Source organism: Somniosus microcephalus, unplaced genomic scaffold (assembly GCF_052327205.1).
Source record: "Somniosus microcephalus isolate GS21.2 unplaced genomic scaffold, FLI_Smic_1.0 unresolved_chr7, whole genome shotgun sequence".
Taxonomy (NCBI): Eukaryota; Metazoa; Chordata; class Chondrichthyes; order Squaliformes; family Somniosidae; genus Somniosus; species Somniosus microcephalus.
In genome coordinates, this window is record NW_028225185.1 from 31672794 (window position 1) to 31690543 (window position 17750).

The 17750-nt window shown below is 50.8% G+C and overlaps 1 pseudogene across 1 annotated transcript; it reads right to left on the reverse strand.

Annotated features, from left to right (window-relative positions):
• Positions 1-814: 814 nt before the first annotated feature.
• On the reverse strand, positions 815-10767 carry LOC147086737 (ATP-binding cassette sub-family D member 1 pseudogene; annotated as a pseudogene). Its single transcript, XR_015075708.1, has 3 exons — positions 8818-10767; positions 1576-1786; positions 815-822 (listed from the first exon to the last, which is right to left on the reverse strand). The product of XR_015075708.1 is annotated as an ATP-binding cassette sub-family D member 1 pseudogene (transcript).
• Positions 10768-17750: the final 6983 nt, after the last annotated feature.

Consider the following 17750-nt stretch of genomic DNA (forward strand, 5'->3'; position numbering starts at 1 on the left):
CTGATTTGAAAATTTTGAGCCAAATGCTAATTGGGATTTCTATTTGGATTGATTTTTTAATGGCATAGAAAGCCCTTCTTGCTTTCTCTTTCAGTTCATTCACAGCCAGATGAAAATTTCCCGTAGAACTGATTTTTAAGCCCAAGTATGTGTAGTTAGTGGTGTGTTCAATTTTGGTTGTTCCTAGTGTGAAATTTATTCTGGGTCCCTGATGTTTGGATCTTTGCTGGAACACAAGGACTTTGGTTTTTGTGCGATTTATTGTCAGGGCCCAGGTCTGGCAGAACGACTCCAGCAGATCCAGGTTCTGCTGTAGACCCTCCTTAGTTGGTGACAGCAGAACCAGGTCATCTGCATAGAGGAGGAATTTAACCTTGGATTCATATAGGGTGAGGCCGGGTGCTGTAGATTGTTCAAGTAGTTTTGCCAATTCATTTATGTAAATATTAAAGAGTGTCGGTGAGATGGGCGAGCCCTGCGTCACCCCCCGCCCCTGTGGGAAGTATTTTGTTTGTTTGTCTCCAATTTTAACTGCACATTTGTTGTTTGTATACATTGATTTAATTACATCATGTTTTTCCCCCTACACCACTTTCGATAAGTTTCAGGAATAGACCGTCGTGCCAGATGGAATCGAAAGCCTTCTGGAAATCTATAAAGCATGCGTAGATTTTGCTTTTGTTTTGATGGACGTGTTTGTCAATTAGGGTCTGTAGGGTGAAGATATGATCTGTTGTTCTATAGTTTGGCAGGAATCCAATTTGGCTTTTACTCAAGACATTGTGCTCCTCAAGGAAGTTTATAAGTCTTTTGTTTATGATGCTACAGAATACATTCCCCAGGTTAATGTTTACACAGATGCCTCGGTAGTTATTTGGGTCGACTTTGTCCCCACTTTTGTATATGGGCGTTATGAGTCCTTTGTTCCAGATATCAGGGAAGTAACCGACACTCAGAACCAAGTTGAAGAGTTTTAGGATAGCCAGTTTCATTTTATCGTCTGTGTGTTTAATCATCTCGCTTAGTATGCCGTCTGCACCGCAAGCTTTTCCTGGTCTCAGGTCCTTGAGTTTTTCAAAAAGTTCTTTTTCTGTTATTATGGAGTCTAGCGGGTTTTGGTTATCTTTTATGGCCATTTCGAGCTTTTCCAGTTTTTTGCATATTTGGTGTTGCTCTGGCCTTAGTGTGTTTTTCTGGTATAATTTTTCAAAGTGGTTTTCCCATGTGTCTCCATTTTGAATGGCCAATTCATCGTGTTGTTTTTTGTGTAATGTATTCCAGTTGTCCCAGAAACAATTTGAATCAATGGATTCCTCAATGGAGCTGAGTGTATTCTTAATATACTGCTCTTTTTTGGTTCTGAGTGTGTTTCTGTATTGTGTTCTCTCTCTCTCTCCCCCCCCTCCCCGCTCTCTCTCTCCCCCCTCCCCTCTCTCCCCCCCTCTCTCTCTCTCTCTCCCCCCCTCTCTCTCTCTCTCGCCCCTCTCCCCCCCCGCTCTCTCTCCCCCCCTCCCTCTCCCCCCCTCTCTTTCCGGTATCTGGGATCTCCCTGTGTCGAGAGGCCTTCACCCTCACCCCCCCCAATCCTCCCGCTCTGGGCCTTACCAGTCTCGGAGTAGCCGGTGGCGGTGATGACCGGCACGGCCACCATGACTAGGCCCGAGGCGCTCCACAGGTACTTCATCAGGAACTGCTCCAGCATCACGTACCACAGCCGCTTCAGCAGGATCTGGTTGATCTGCGAGGCCAGCGCCTGGTAACAGCTTCGCAGCAGCGCCAGCTCCACCTGAGAACAAGAAGGCCGAGAGTCAGCCGACAGCGCTCACCCGAGGGGGGGCTCGCACGGCCAGAAATGGAGGCCTCGCTACTCGAGGGAGACAGGCCTCGGTGACAGGCCTCGCGGTGACCAGCCTCGGTAACCGGCCTCGCTTAAAGGCTTCGGTGACAGGCCTCGGCGACAGGCCTCGGTGACCGGCCTCGCTTAAAGGCTTCGGTGACAGGCCTCGGCGACAGGCCTCGCGGTGACCGGCCTCGGTAACCGGCCTCGCTTAAAGGCCTCGGTGACAGGCCTCGGTGACAGGCCTCGGTGTCAGGCCTCGGTGTCAGGCCTCACGGAATGTGAGGGAGCTGGATTAACATCAGTAGAGATACAGTCAGTAACACAGGGTGCTGGGGGAGAGGGGTTACTGAGCGACAGTGTGAGGGAGCTGGATTAACATCAGTAGAGATACAGTCAGTAACACAGGGCGCTGGGGGAGAGGGGTTACTGAGTGACAGTGTGAGGGAGCTGGATTAACATCAGTAGAGATACAGTCAGTAACACAGGGCGCTGGGGGGAGAGGGGTTACTGAGTGACAGTGTGAGGGAGCTGGATTAACATCAGTAGAGATACAGTCAGTAACACAGGGCGCTGGGGGAGAGGGGTTACTGAGTGACAGTGTGAGGGAGCTGGATTAACATCAGTAGAGATACAGTCAGTAACACAGGGCGCTGGGGGAGAGGGGTTACTGAGTGACAGTGTGAGGGAGCTGGATTAACATCAGTACATAAGAACATAAGAACATAAGAAATAGGAGCAGGAGTAGGCCAATCGGCCCCTCGAGCCTGCTCCGCCATTCAATAAGATCATGGCTGATCTGATCCTAACCGCCAATCTACTATCACAGAACCATCTCCTGAATCTAACAGAATCAGACACACGAAATAGGAGCAGGATCAGGCTACACTGCCCCTGGGCCCACTCCGCTACCCACAGGGCCATGTCCGATCCGAACCTAGACTCATGTCCAAATTCCTGCCCGCTCCCCGTAACCCTTTATTCCCTTTACTTCTAGGAAACTGTCTATTTCTGTTTTAAATTTATGTAATGATGTAGCTTCTACAGCTTTTTGGGGCAGCATATTCCATGGACCTACCATCCTCTGAATGAAGTAGTTCCTCCTCATCTCAGTTTTGAAAGAGCAGCCCCTTATTCTAAGACTATGCCCCCTAGTTCTAGTTTCACCCATCATCGGGAACATCCTCCCCGCATCCACCCGATCCAACCCCTTCACAATCTTATATGTTTCAATAAGATAGCCTCTCATTCTTCTGAACTCCAATGAGTAGAGTCCCAATCTAATCAACCTCTCCTCATATGTCCATCCCCTCATCCCCGGGATTAACCGAGTGAACCTTCTTTGTACTGACTCGAGAGCAAGTATGTCTTTTCTTAAGTATGGACACCAAAACTGTATGCAGTATTCCAGGTGCGGTCTCGCCAATACCTTGTACAACTGAAGCAATACCTCCTTATTTTTATATTCTATCCCCCTAGCAATGAAAGCCAACATTCCATTGGCCTTCTTAATCACTTGCTGCACCTGCATACTAACCTTTTGAGTTTCGTGCACCAGGACCCCCAGATCCCTTTGTACTTCAGTACTTTCCAGTTTCTTGCCATTAAGATAATAACTTGCTCTACGATTTTTCCTGCCAAAGTGCATAACCTCACACTTTCCAGTATTGTATTCCATCTGCCAAATCTCTGCCCACTTACTTAGCCTGTCTATGTCCCCTTGCAGGTTTTTTATGTCCTCCTCACTCACTACTTTCCCTCCCATCTTAGTATCATCTGCAAACTTTGATATGTTACACTCGGTCCCCTCCTCCCCTCCTCCAAATCGATAATATAGATTGTAAAGAGTTGGGGACCCAGCACTGACCCCTGCGGAACACCACTAGTTACTGATTGCCAGTCTGAGAATGAACCATTTATCCCAACTCTCTGCCTTCTGTTAGAGAGCCAATCCTCTATCCATGCCAGAATATTACCCCCAATCCCGTGATTTTTTATCTTAAGCAATAATCTTTTGTGTGGCACCTTGTCAAATGCCTTTTAGAAGTCTAAATACACTACGTCCACTGGTTCCCCTTTATCCACCCTATATGTTACTTCCTCAAAGAACTCCAGCAAATTTGTCAAACATGACTTCCCCTTCATAAAACCATGCTGACTTTGTCCTATTAAATTATGATTATCCAAATGTCCTGTTACTGTCTCCTTAATAATGGACTCCAAAATTTTACCTACCACAGATGTTAGGCTAACCGGTCTATAGTTTCCAGCCTTCTGTCTACTGCCCTTTTTAAATAAGGGTGTTACATTAGCAGTTTTCCAGTCTGCCGGGACCTTTGCTGAGTCCAGGGAGTTTTGGAAAATTATTACCAATGCATCCACAATCCCTACCGCCACTTCCCTCAAGACCCTAGGATGTAAGCCATCAGGTCCAGGTGATTTATCCGCCTTGAGTCCCATTATTTTACCGAGTACCACTTCCTTAGTGATTTTGATCGTGTTTAGCTCCTCCCCCCGTATAGCCCCCTGTTTGTCCAGTGTTGGGATATTCTTAGTGTCTTCTACTGTAAAGACTGATACAAAATATTCATTCAGTGTTTTTGCCATCTCCATATTTCCCACCATTAATTTCCCGGTCTCATCCTCTAAGGGACCAACATTTACTTTAGCCACCCTTTTTCTTTTTATATAACTATAAAAACTCTTACTATCTGTTTTTATATTTTTTGCTAATTTACTTTCATAATCTATCTTCCCTTTCTTAATCAGTCTTTTTGTTATTTTTTGCTGTCTTTTAAAGTTTTCCCAATCCTCTATCCTCCCACTAGATTTGGCTACCTTATATGCCCTTGTTTTTAGTCGAATACTATCCTTAATTTCTTTACTTAGCCACGGATGGCTGTCTTTTCTTTTACACCCTTTTCTTCTCAGTGGAATATATATTTTTTGGAAGTTGTAAAATAACTCCTTAAATGTACACCACTGATCATGTATCGTCTTACCCTTTAATCTATTTTCCCAATCCACTCTACTCAATTCCGCTCTCATACCTTCATAGTCTCCTTTATTCAAGCTTAGCACGCTTGTTTGAGATCCAACCTTCTTACCCTCTAATTGAATATGGAATTCAACCATGTTATGGTCACTCATTCCAAGGGGATCCTTTACTAGGACATTTTTAATTAATCCTGTCTCGTTACACAGGACCAGATCTAAGGTTGCTTGCCCCCTGGTCGGTTCAGTTACATACTGCTCAAGAAACCCATCCCTAATACACTCAATGAACTCATCCTCAAGGCAGCCCTGCCCAATTTGATTTGTCCAATTAATATGATAGTTAAAATCCCCCATAATTATAGATGTTCCCTTATTACAAGCCTCAACTATTTCCTGATTGATACTCCGTCCAACAGAGTTGCAACTGTTCGGAGGCCTATAGACTACGCCCACTAGTGTTTTTTTCCCCTTATTATTCCTTACCTCCACCCAAACGGTTTCATTATCCTGATCTTTTGACCCAATATCATTTCTCTGTATTACAGTGATTCCTTCCTTTATTAACATAGCCACCCCACCTCCCCTTCCTTCCTGCCTGTCCTTCCTGATCGTTAAATAACCTGGTATGTTTAATTCCCAGGCATTGTCATCCTGCAGCCATGTTTCTGTAATGGCCACAAGATCATACCCATATGTAGTTATTTGTGCCATTAACTCATCTATTTTGTTACGAATGCTACGTGCATTCAGATAGAGAACTTTCAAATATGTTTTGTGACACTTAGTTCCTGCTTTTGCACTTTTTATTACTTTACCTTTTACTCCATACTTTCTGCCCCTTCCTGACACGCTCTGGTTTTTAATTTCCCCACTGCTACCTAAGTCTATGACCTTCTCTGTTGTCATTTTTATTATTTGCTCTCTAGGAACCTCCCCCCCACTAGTTAGTTTAAAGCCCTCTCTACAGCCCTAGTTATATGATCCGCCAGGACTCTAGTCCCAGCACTGGCCAAGTGAAGCCCGTCCCAACGGAACAGCTCCCTCCTGCCCCAGTACTGGTGCCAGTGTCCCAGGAAGCAAAACCCATTTCTCCCACACCAGTCTTTGAGCCACGCATTTAACTCTCTAATTTTATTTGTCCTAGCCAAATTCGCTCGTGGCTCAGGTAATAATCCAGAGATTATTACCTTTGAGGTTCTGTTTTTTAATTTGACCCCTAGCTGCTCATACTCCTTTAACAGAACCGGCTTCCTAGTCCTATCTACGTCGTTTGTACCAACATGGACCACGACAACTGGATCCACCCCCTCCCACTGCAAGTTTCTTTCCAGCCCAGAGGAGATGTCCTTAACCCTGGCACCGGGTAGGCAACACAGCCTTCGGGACTCTCGCTCTCGGCTGCAGAGAACTCTATCTATCCCCCTAATAATACTATCCCCTACCACTACAACATTTCTATTTACTCCCCCCTCTTGAATGGCCCCCCGTTCCACGGTGCTGTGGCCAGGTTGCTCATCCTCCCTGCAGTCCCTGCTCCCGTCCCCACAGGGAATAAGAACCTCGAACCTGTTAGACAAGAGCAAGGGCTGCGGCTCCTCCAGCTCTACCTCCTGGATCCCCGTACCTGCCTCACTCGTAGTCACACCGTCCTGTCCCTGACCATCGGCTACATCTGAATTAATTAACTTCATAGGTGTGACCACCTCCTGATACACACAGTCCAGGTACTTCTCCCCCTCCCTGATGTGTCGCAGTGTCTGTAGCTCAGACTCCAGCTCATCAACACGGAGCTGGAGTTCCTGTAGCAGCAGACACTTGTCACAGACGTAATCACCGTGAGCCTCAATGGGGTTCACCGGCTCCCACATCTCGCAACAGTAACACATCACCTGCTCCATTCTATGTAATTAATTAAATTTTTTATTGTTAGTTATGGACACCCTCTGCCCGATTTTAGATGCTAGTATCCCCTTTAATTAATTGGATTTAAATTAAATCAATCCCTCTAGTTACACCAGTTAAATGGTTTACCAACAGTCACTCTGCACCAGAAAGGCATTATTAACTACAACCCACAGAGTTAAAGTTTGAAAAGGGCACCTAACACCCCACTTACCCTAAACTCACACTTACCCAAACTCACAGCACTCTTTGATGGCTCGCACTCAGTGCTTGCTCGCACTAGGACTGGTCTTTTTATACTGTTTGTTTGTTTACAGCCAAATGAGTCACCCTTGCGGATTGGTTAAAAAACTGGTTTCCACTGCCTGCTGTGCCAATTTACTCCTACTGCAGTGTAACCTTGTTTTACTTAAACCAACAGAATCCCAAATATTTAACTTTTCCCCTTTACTTAAACTGCTTAAGTAATCTTATCAAGAATGATGTAAAGAGAAATAACAATTAAAGAACTCTCACACTTACCCAAACTCACAGCACTCTCTGATGGCTCGAGAGGGGTTACTGAGTGACAGTGTGAGGGAGCTGGATTAGCATCAGTAGAGATACAGTCAGTAACACAGGGCGCTGGGGGAGAGGGGTTACTGAGTGACAGTGTGAGGGAGCTGGATTAACATCAGTAGAGATACAGTCAGTAACACAGGGCGCTGGGGGAGAGGGGTTACTGTGTGACAGTGTGAGGGAGCTGGATTAACATCAGTAGAGATACAGTCAGTAACACAGGGCGCTGGGGGAGAGGGGTTACTGAGTGACAGTGTGAGGGAGCTGGATTAACATCAGTAGAGATACAGTCAGTAACACAGGGCGCTGGGGGAGAGGGGTTACTGAGTGACAGTGTGAGGGAGCTGGATTAACATCAGTAGAGATACAGTCAGTAACACAGGGCACTGGGGGAGAGGGGTTACTGAGTGACAGTGTGAGGGAGCTGGATTAACATCAATAGAGATACAGTCAGTGACACAGGGCGCTGGGGGAGAGGGGTTACTGAGTGACAGTGTGAGGGAGCTGGATTAACATCAATAGAGATACAGTCAGTGACACAGGGCGCTGGGGGAGAGGGGTTACTGAGTGACAGTGTGAGGGAGCTGGATTAACATCAGTAGAGATACAGTCAGTAACACAGGGCGCTGGGGGAGAGGGGTTACTGAGTGACAGTGTGAGGGAGCTGGATTAACATCAATAGAGATACAGTCAGTGACACAGGGCGCTGGGGGAGAGGGGTTACTGAGTGACAGTGTGAGGGAGCTGGATTAACATCAGTAGAGATACAGTCAGTAACACAGGGCGCTGGGGGAGAGGGGTTACTGAGTGACAGTGTGAGGGAGCTGGATTAACATCAGTAGAGATACAGTCAGTAACACAGGGCGCTGGGGGAGAGGGGTTACTGAGTGACAGTGTGAGGGAGCTGGATTAACATCAGTAGAGATACAGTCAGTGACACAGGGCGCTGGGGGAGAGGGGTTACTGTGTGACAGTGTGAGGGAGCTGGATTAACATCAGTAGAGATAAGTAGAGATACAGTCAGTAACACAGGGCGCTGGGGGAGAGGGGTTACTGAGTGACAGTGTGAGGGAGCTGGATTAACATCAGTAGAGATACAGTCAGTAACACAGGGCGCTGGGGGAGAGGGGTTACTGAGTGACAGTGTGAGGGAGCTGGATTAACATCAGTAGAGATACAGTCAGTGACACAGGGCGCTGGGGGAGAGGGGTTACTGAGTGACAGTGTGAGGGAGCTGGATTAACATCAGTAGAGATACAGTCAGTAACACAGGGCGCTGGGGGAGAGGGGTTACTGAGTGACAGTGTGAGGGAGCTGGATTAACATCAGTAGAGATACAGTCAGTGACACAGGGCGCTGGGTGGAGGGGAAGGACAGGATCGGGGTCGGTGGTGATGCTGACGTAGTCGAATAGCCCCGGCCGCCACTCACCGTCTGGGCTCACGGTTGGGTGCGCGTGGAGCCTGGACCCCAGTGGGAAGGAGGGAGAAAGAGACACACACACACCTCGGTCTAGCGCCCACCTTGTGCCCGCTGTAGAAGGCGATCTCCTCCGAGTTGGCGATGACCCGAGAGTGGATGTAACGGAGCTGCCCCTTCCGGCGCGCCTCCTCGGCCACCAGCCGGCCGAAGCGGGGCGAGAACGCCCGCAGCACCATGGCGGTCAGCAGCACCACCAGCCCGGCGATGGCGGTGGGGCCCGAGGTCTGGGCCCCCCTGGCCCAGGCCGCCCGCAGCAGGGTATAGCCGTTGACCGTCACGTCCAGGATGGGCTTGGTCAGGTTGGAGTAGAGGTGGGCCACCGAGGCGGAGAACATCAGGATGTCCTCGGTCAGGGACTGGTCGGCATTGGCCAAGCGGCTGTCCATGTTGCTGACCCGGTAGTAGGTCTGGTGGTCGAAGTAGAGCTGGTAGGCGTGGTTGACCAAACGAGAGCGGAAGGCCAGGGACAGCTTGCCCTCCAGGTAACGAATGACACTGTTGACAAAGGTGGCTGGGATGGCGATCAGCAGCCACTGGCTCAGCTCCCAGATGAAGTTCTTGGGCCTCTTCTGGACGATGCTCTTGACAATCTTGCCGTCGAGGTGGGCCACGTAAATGGAGAGGAAGGTCCGCGAGATCAAGGCCACCGAGTGCAGCCCCAGCAGCCCCAGCTCCCGGCACCAGAACCTGGGGAAGAGGATCTTCAGCAGCCGGAGCAGCTGGGCCAGGAACTCCCTGTTGAGGGCCGGGGACTTTCTCTGGGCCTTGCCCTCCGCCCGGGCCGCCCAGCTGGCCGGAGGCTCCCCTGGAACGGCCGCCCCCGCCCTGGCCTTCAGCAGCCTCCTCCAGATGGCGGGGCACAGCCTCTTGATCCCGTAGGCGGCCAGGGCCAGGAGCAGCGCCCTCTGCAAGTGATTGGACCTCCGCAGGCGCCGCGGCAGCGAGGATCCGAGGATCATAGACATGGTGGGTCGTCCAGCTGAGGCAAGGGGAACCCCCTTAAACCCTCCATGAAGATTGGCCATCCATTGCCCTCCCTCTGTCCCCCTCTGTCACTCTCTGTCTCGTCCTCTCTCTCTTTCTTTCTCTCTCTCTCTCCCTTGCTTTCCCTCTCTCTCTGTCTGTCGCTCGCTCTCTCTCTCTGTTGCTCTCTCCCTTTCCCTCTCTCTCCCTCCCTCTCTATCCCTCTCTCTCACTCCCTCACTATCTTTCCCTCCCCCTCTCTCTCTCTCTGTTTCCCTCCCTCTACCACTCTCTCTATCTCTCTCACTCCCTCTATCTCTCTATCACTCTCTCACACACTCTCTCTCTCTTTCTCTCACACTCCCTCTATCTCTCTCACTCTCTCTCTCTCTCTCTCACTCCCTCTATCACTCTCTCACACTCTCTCTCTCTCTCTCTCACACTCCCTCTATCACTCTCTCTCTCTCTCTCTCTCACACTCCCTCTATCACTCTCTCTCTCTCTCTCTCTCACACTCCCTCTATCTCTCTCACACTCTCTCACACTCTCTCTCTCTCTCACACTCTCTCTCTCTCTCTCACACTCCCTCTATCACTCTCTCTCTCTCTCTCACACTCCCTCTATCACTCTCTCTCTCTCCCTCTCTCTCTCACACTCCCTCTATCTCTCTCACACTCTCTCTCTCTCTCACACTCCCTCTATCTCTCTCACTCTCTCTCTCTCTCTCTCTCACACTCCCTCTATCACTCTCTCTCTCTCACACTCCCTCTATCACTCACTCTCTCTCTCTCTCTCTCTCACACTCCCTCTATCTCTCTCACACTCTCTCTATCTCTCTCTCTCCCTCTCTCACACTCCCTCTATCTCTCTCACACTCCCTCTATCACTCTCTCTCTCTCTCTCTCTCTCTCACACTATCTCTCTCTCTCACACACTCCCTCTATCTCTCTCTCACACTCTCTCTATTTCGGGCTCGCGGAGATCGGACGAGCCGCGAAAGTCCTCCGCCTTCCCACAATGCACAGTTTGGCGAACGGGCTTCGGCCGAAACTCCCTCTTAAAGGGGCGGGGGGGGGGAAGGAGGAAAAAGTTCAGCGAACTTCTTAAAGGAGCGGGGGGGGCGTCGGAGGGGCAGAAAAGAAAAAAGTTTTCCTGAACTTTTTTTGGAGCGAATACAACATTTCTTTTGCGAAAAAAATCCTTTCCTGCCTCTGTATTGACTCAGATCCTAATCCAGCAGCAAGTGAGAGATTCTAACTGTGGTCAGAGAGAGGCTGGGTGTGCGACAGGCAGGATTATAACCTTGATATTTATTTAACAAAACACTTCTTCTCCACAATTGCATTCCTCAGACAATCCCTGTCGGAGGGGCGGTACTGAGGGAGCGCCGCACTGTCGGAGGGGCGGTACTGAGGGAGAGCCGCACTGTCGGAGGGGCGGTACTGAGGGAGAGCCGCACTGTCGGAGTGGCGGTACTGAGGGAGAGCCGCACTGTCGGAGGGGCGGTACTGAGGGAGCGCCGCACTGTCGGAGGGGCGGTACTGAGGGAGAGCCGCACTGTCGGAGTGGCGGTACTGAGGGAGCGCCGCACTGTCGGAAGGGCGGTACTGAGGGAGCGCCGCACTGTCGGAGGGGCGGTACTGAGGGAGCGCCGCACTGTCGGAGGGGCGGTACTGAGGGAGCGCCGCACTGTCGGAGGGGCTGTACTGAGGGAGCGCCGCACTGTCGGACGGGGAGTACTGAGGGAACGCCGCACTGTCGGAGGGGCGGTACTGAGGGAGCGCCGCACTGTCAGAGGGGCGGTACTGAGGGAGCGCCGCACTGTCGGAGGGGCGGTACTGAGGGAGCGCCGCACTGTCGGAGGGGCGGTACTGAGGGAGCGCCGCACTGTCGGAGGGAGAGTACTGAGGGAGCGCCGCACTGTCGGAGGGGCGGTACTGAGGGAGTGCCGCACTGTCGGAGGTGCTGTCTTTTGGATGAGACGTTAAACCGAGGCCCCGTCTGCCCTCTCGGGTGGATGTAAAAGATCCCACGGCCACTATTGGAAGAAGAGCAGGGGGGAGTTCTCCCCGGTGTCCTGAAAAACAGATGATCTGGTCATTATCACATTGCTGTTTGTGGGAGCTTGCTGTGCGCAAATTGGCTGCCACGTTTCCTACATTACCACAGTGACCACACTTCAAAAGAAGTCCTTCATTGGCTGTGAAGCGCTTTGGGGCGTCCTGAGGTGGTGAAAGGTGCTGGAGAAATGGGAGTCTTTCCTTCGATAGGAGCTGGGAGTCAGTTACTGCAATGTAAGTGTTTAATATTTAGTATTTATTAACCAGATACCATAGGGTTAGGGTTTAGAGTTCAAACTCCACGTCAGGTAATAACACCATACATTCAGCCCAGCTGATTCCCTCCTCGACTCCACTCTCTCCATCTCCTTCTCCCTTTCCTCCTCCCTCCCTCTCGCCCGACCTATCTATCCATCCCTCATTGTCCCTTTGTCCTACCTACCCTCCTTTGCGTTCTCTTCCACCCTCTCACTCACTCTGTCTCTCTCTCTTTCTGTCTCTCTCTTTCTGTCTGTCTGTCTCTCTCTCTCTGTCTCTTTCACTAACTCTGTCTCTCTCACTCACTCTGTCTCTCTCTCTCTCTCTGTCTCTCTCTTTCTGTCTCTGTCACTCTGTCTCTCTCTCTCTCTGTCTCTCTCTCTCTCTCTGTCTCTTTCTCTGTCTCTCTCACTCTGTCTCTCTCTCTCTGTCTCTTTCTCTCTCTCTCTCTTTCTGTCTCTGTCTGTCTCTCTCACTCACTCTCTCTCTCTATCTCTCTGTCTCTTTCACTCACTCAGTCTCTCTCGCTCTTTGTCTCTCTCTCTCTCTTTCTGTCTCTCTCTCTGTCTCTTTTACTCACTCTGTCTCTCTCTCTCTTTCTGTCTCTCTCTTTCTGTCTCTCTCTCTCTTTCTGTCTGTCTCTGTCTCTATCTCTTTCACTCACTCAGTCTCTCTCTCTCTTTGTCTCTCTTTCCCATTCTCTGGAGGTCGGTTGCCCTCCAGTGACCATTCGAGGATGTACAACGTCAGAGAAATGTCGCCTGCTTAAAAGCTCTTTAACAGGCGTTGTGGTGAGGCGGGATTTTGACCCAGCGACGATGAAGGAACGGCCGATATATTTCCAAGTCAGGATGGTGTGTGTGACTCGGAGGGGAACTTGGAGGTGGTGGTGTTCCCGTGCGCCTGCTGCCCTTGTCCTTCTAGGTGGAAGAGGTGGCGGGATTGGGAGGTGCTGCCGAAGAAGCCTTGGCGAGTTGCTGCAGTGCATCTTGTAGATGGTCCACACTGCAGCCACGGTGCGCCGGTGGTGGAGGGAGTGAATGTTTAAGGTGGTGGACGGGGTGCCGATCAAGCGGGGCTGCTTTGTCCTGGATGGTGTCGAGCTTCTCGAGTGTTGTTGGAGCTGCACTCATCCAGGCAAGTGGAGAGCGTTCCATCACACTCCTGACTTGTGCCTTGTAGATGGTGGAAAGGATTTGGGGAGTCAGGAGATGAGACATTCGCCGCAGAATACCCAGCCTCTGGCCTGCTCGTGTAGCCACGGCATTTACACGGCTGGTCCAGTTAAGTTTCTGGTCAATGGTGACCCCCAGGATGTTGATGGTGGGGGATTCGGCAATGGTAATGAGTAGGAGGAGGACCGAGTGAGCGAGCGGGAGTGTGAGGCGGAGAGTGAGCAGTGCGGGGACAGTGTTAATTCCACCGGTTCCTGACCCATTCGAACGAGACTTTCTTGTTTAACAGGAATGAAGATGGAGGCAATAGAAAATGTTGGACGGGAGCACAGAGCTGGGGCACAGCCAATCGGAGCGGACTTTCCTTGCCCCCTCTGATGTCAGCAGGGAGTCCTCACTCAGAGGTGAAACAGCTTCATATTCTTCCCCGGGTAACTGTGGACCTCAAGAAAGGAAGAAGTAGCTCCGGGAGATGGTGGAGCTCTCCAAAGGCCCTCTCCCCGTGGGCCGGGCGCGGGTGAGTGACGGAGCTTGGAACTGGACCCAGGTGGGCAGCAGGCGGCGAGCGCAGTCCGGTGAGTGATCCCAAAATCTCACATTGGGGCAATCAAAAGCGTAAGGGGAAATGCGACCTCAGACTGAGAGGGGATCTGCTATTCAAACTACAGGGCTGCGCTCGTTCTCTCTACCGATATATCTGTTTCAGATGCGGGCTCCGTGTGCATCAGATAATAATTGCCTTGAGCTATTCGACCGGGGAGGTCTTCACGTATCATGTTTAACCCCACTCTCGCTTCGATCCCCAGAAGGTGCTGACTCTTGCTTGGGGTACAGGGTTCCCACGCGTGAGGGGGGGCCGTAATTTATCTATCAGGATGGCTGAAAGACAGCGGGATATTTGACTGCAGAGGGCATCGCGATTGTGCCCCCCCCCACGCCTCCTACCATCATGCCCGCGCCCATCAGTCCCGCACACTGCCCTTTCCAGCTGTACCCGCCCTGGGAGTGTTTGATGGGACAGTGTAGAGGGAGCTTTACTCTGTATCTAACCCGTGCTGTACCTGCCCTGGGAGTGTTTGATGGGGACAATGTAGAGGGAGCTTTACTCTGTATCTAACCCGTGCTGTACCTGCCCTGGGAGTGTTTGATGGGACAGTGTAGAGGGAGCTTTACTCTGTATCTAACCCGTGCTGTACCTGCCCTGGGAGTGTTTGATGGGACAGTGTAGAGGGAGCTTTACTCTGTATCTAACCCGTGCTGTACCTGCCCTGGGAGTGTTTGATGGGGACAGTGTAGAGGGAGCTTTACTCTGTATCTAACCCGTGCTGTACCTGCCCTGGGAGTGTTTGATGGGACAGTGTAGAGGGAGCTTTACTCTGTATCTAACCCGTGCTGTACCTGCCCTGGGAGTGTTTGATGGGGACAATGTAGAGGGAGCTTTACTCTGTATCTAACCCTGTGCTGTACCTGCCCTGGGAGTGTTTGATGGGACAGTGTAGAGGGAGCGTTACTCTGTATCTAACCCGTGTTGTACCTGTCCTGGGAGTGTTTGATGGGACAGTGTAGAGGGAGCTTTACTCTGTATCTAACCCGTGCTGTACCTGCCCTGGGAGTGTTTGATGGGACAGTGTAGAGGGAGCTTTACTCTGTATCTAACCCGTGCTGTACTTGCCCTGGGAGTGTTTGATGGGGACAGTGTAGAGGGAGCTTTACTCTGTACCTAACCCGTGCTGTACCTGCCCTGGGAGTGTTGATGAGGACAGGGTAGAGGGAGCTTTACTCTGTATCTAACCTGTGCTGTACCTGCCCTGGGAGTGTTTGACGGGGACAGTGTAGAGGGAGCTTTACTCTGTATCTAACCCCGTGCTGTACCTGCCCTGGGAGTGTTTGATGGGGACAGTGTAGAGGGAGCTTTACTCTGTATCTAACCCGTGCTGTACCTGCCCTGGGAGTGTTTGATGGGACAGTGTAGAGGGAGCTTTACTCTGTATCTAACCCGTGCTGTACCTGCCCTGGGAGTGTTTGATGGGACAGTGTAGAGGGAGCTTTACTCTGTATCTAACCCGTGCTGTACCTGCCCTGGGAGTGTTTGATGGGACAGTGTAGAGGGAGCTTTACTCTGTATCTAACCCGTGCTGTACCTGCCCTGGGAGTGTTTGATGGGACAGTGTAGAGGGAGCTTTACTCTGTATCTAACCCGTGCTGTACCTGCCCTGGGAGTGTTTGATGGGGACAATGTAGAGGGAGCTTTACTCTGTATTTAACCTGTGCTGTACCTGCCCTGGGAGTGTTTGATGGGACAGTGTAGAGGGAGCTTTACTCTGTATCTAACCCATGCTGTACCTGCCCTGGGAGTGTTTGATGGGACAGTGTAGAGGGAGCTTTACTCTGTATCTAACCCGTGCTGTACCTGCCCTGGGAGTGTTTGATGGGACAGTGTAGAGGGAGCTTTACTCTGTATGTAACCCGTGCTGAACCTGCCCTGGGAGTGTTTGATGGGGACAGTGTAGAGGGAGCTTTACTCTGTATCTAACCCGTGCTGTACCTGCCCTGGGAGCGTTTGATGGGACAGTGCAGAGGGAGCTTTACTCTGTATCTAACCCGTGCTGTACCTGCCCTGGGAGTGTTTGATGGGGACAATGTAGAGGGAGCTTTACTCTGTATTTAACCTGTGCTGTACCTGCCCTGGGAGTGTTTGATGGGACAGTGTAGAGGGAGCTTTACTCTGTATCTAACCCATGCTGTACCTGCCCTGGGAGTGTTTGATGGGACAGTGTAGAGGGAGCTTTACTCTGTATCTAACCCGTGCTGTACCTGCCCTGGGAGTGTTTGATGGGACAGTGTAGAGGGAGCTTTACTCTGTATCTAACCCGTGCTGTACCTGCCCTGGGAGTGTTTGATGGGACAGTGTAGAGGGAGCTTTACTCTGTATCTAACCCGTGCTGTACCTGCCCTGGGAGTGTTTGATGGGACAGTGTAGAGGGAGCTTTACTCTGTATCTAACCCGTGCTGTACCTGCCCTGGGAGTGTTTGATGGGGACAATGTCGAGGGAGCTTTACTCTGTATTTAACCTGTGCTGTACCTGCCCTGGGAGTGTTTGATGGGACAGTGTAGAGGGAGCTTTACTCTGTATCTAACCCATGCTGTACCTGCCCTGGGAGTGTTTGATGGGACAGTGTAGAGGGAGCTTTACTCTGTATCTAACCCGTGCTGTACCTGCCCTGGGAGTGTTTGATGGGACAGTGTAGAGGGAGCTTTACTCTGTATGTAACCCGTGCTGAACCTGCCCTGGGAGTGTTTGATGGGGACAGTGTAGAGGGAGCTTTACTCTGTATCTAACCCGTGCTGTACCTGCCCTGGGAGCGTTTGATGGGACAGTGCAGAGGGAGCTTTACTCTGTATCTAACCCGTGCTGTACCTGCCCTGGGAGTGTTTGATGGGGACAATGTAGAGGGAGCTTTACTCTGTATTTAACCTGTGCTGTACCTGCCCTGGGAGTGTTTGATGGGACAGTGTAGAGGGAGCTTTACTCTGTATCTAACCCATGCTGTACCTGCCCTGGGAGTGTTTGATGGGACAGTGTAGAGGGAGCTTTACTCTGTATCTAACCCGTGCTGTACCTGCCCTGGGAGTGTTTGATGGGACAGTGTAGAGGGAGCTTTACTCTGTATCTAACCCGTGCTGTACCTGCCCTGGGAGTGTTTGATGGGACAGTGTAGAGGGAGCTTTACTCTGTATCTAACCCGTGCTGTACCTGCCCTGGGAGTGTTTGATGGGACAGTGTAGAGGGAGCTTTACTCTGTATCTAACCCGTGCTGTACCTGCCCTGGGAGTGTTTGATGGGGACAATGTAGAGGGAGCTTTACTCTGTATTTAACCTGTGCTGTACCTGCCCTGGGAGTGTTTGATGGGACAGTGTAGAGGGAGCTTTACTCTGTATCTAACCCATGCTGTACCTGCCCTGGGAGTGTTTGATGGGACAGTGTAGAGGGAGCTTTACTCTGTATCTAACCCGTGCTGTACCTGCCCTGGGAGTGTTTGATGGGACAGTGTAGAGGGAGCTTTACTCTGTATGTAACCCGTGCTGAACCTGCCCTGGGAGTGTTTGATGGGGACAGTGTAGAGGGAGCTTTACTCTGTATCTAACCCGTGCTGTACCTGCCCTGGGAGCGTTTGATGGGACAGTGCAGAGGGAGCTTTACTCTGTATCTAACCCGTGCTGTACCTGCCCTGGGAGTGTTTGATGGGGACAATGTAGAGGGAGCTTTACTCTGTATTTAACCTGTGCTGTACCTGCCCTGGGAGTGTTTGATGGGACAGTGTAGAGGGAGCTTTACTCTGTATCTAACCCATGCTGTACCTGCCCTGGGAGTGTTTGATGGGACAGTGTAGAGGGAGCTTTACTCTGTATCTAACCCGTGCTGTACCTGCCCTGGGAGTGTTTGATGGGGACAGTGTAGAGGGAGTTATCATGATTGGGGCATTCCTTTTAAACTGGTCATTATCCCATCGCTGTC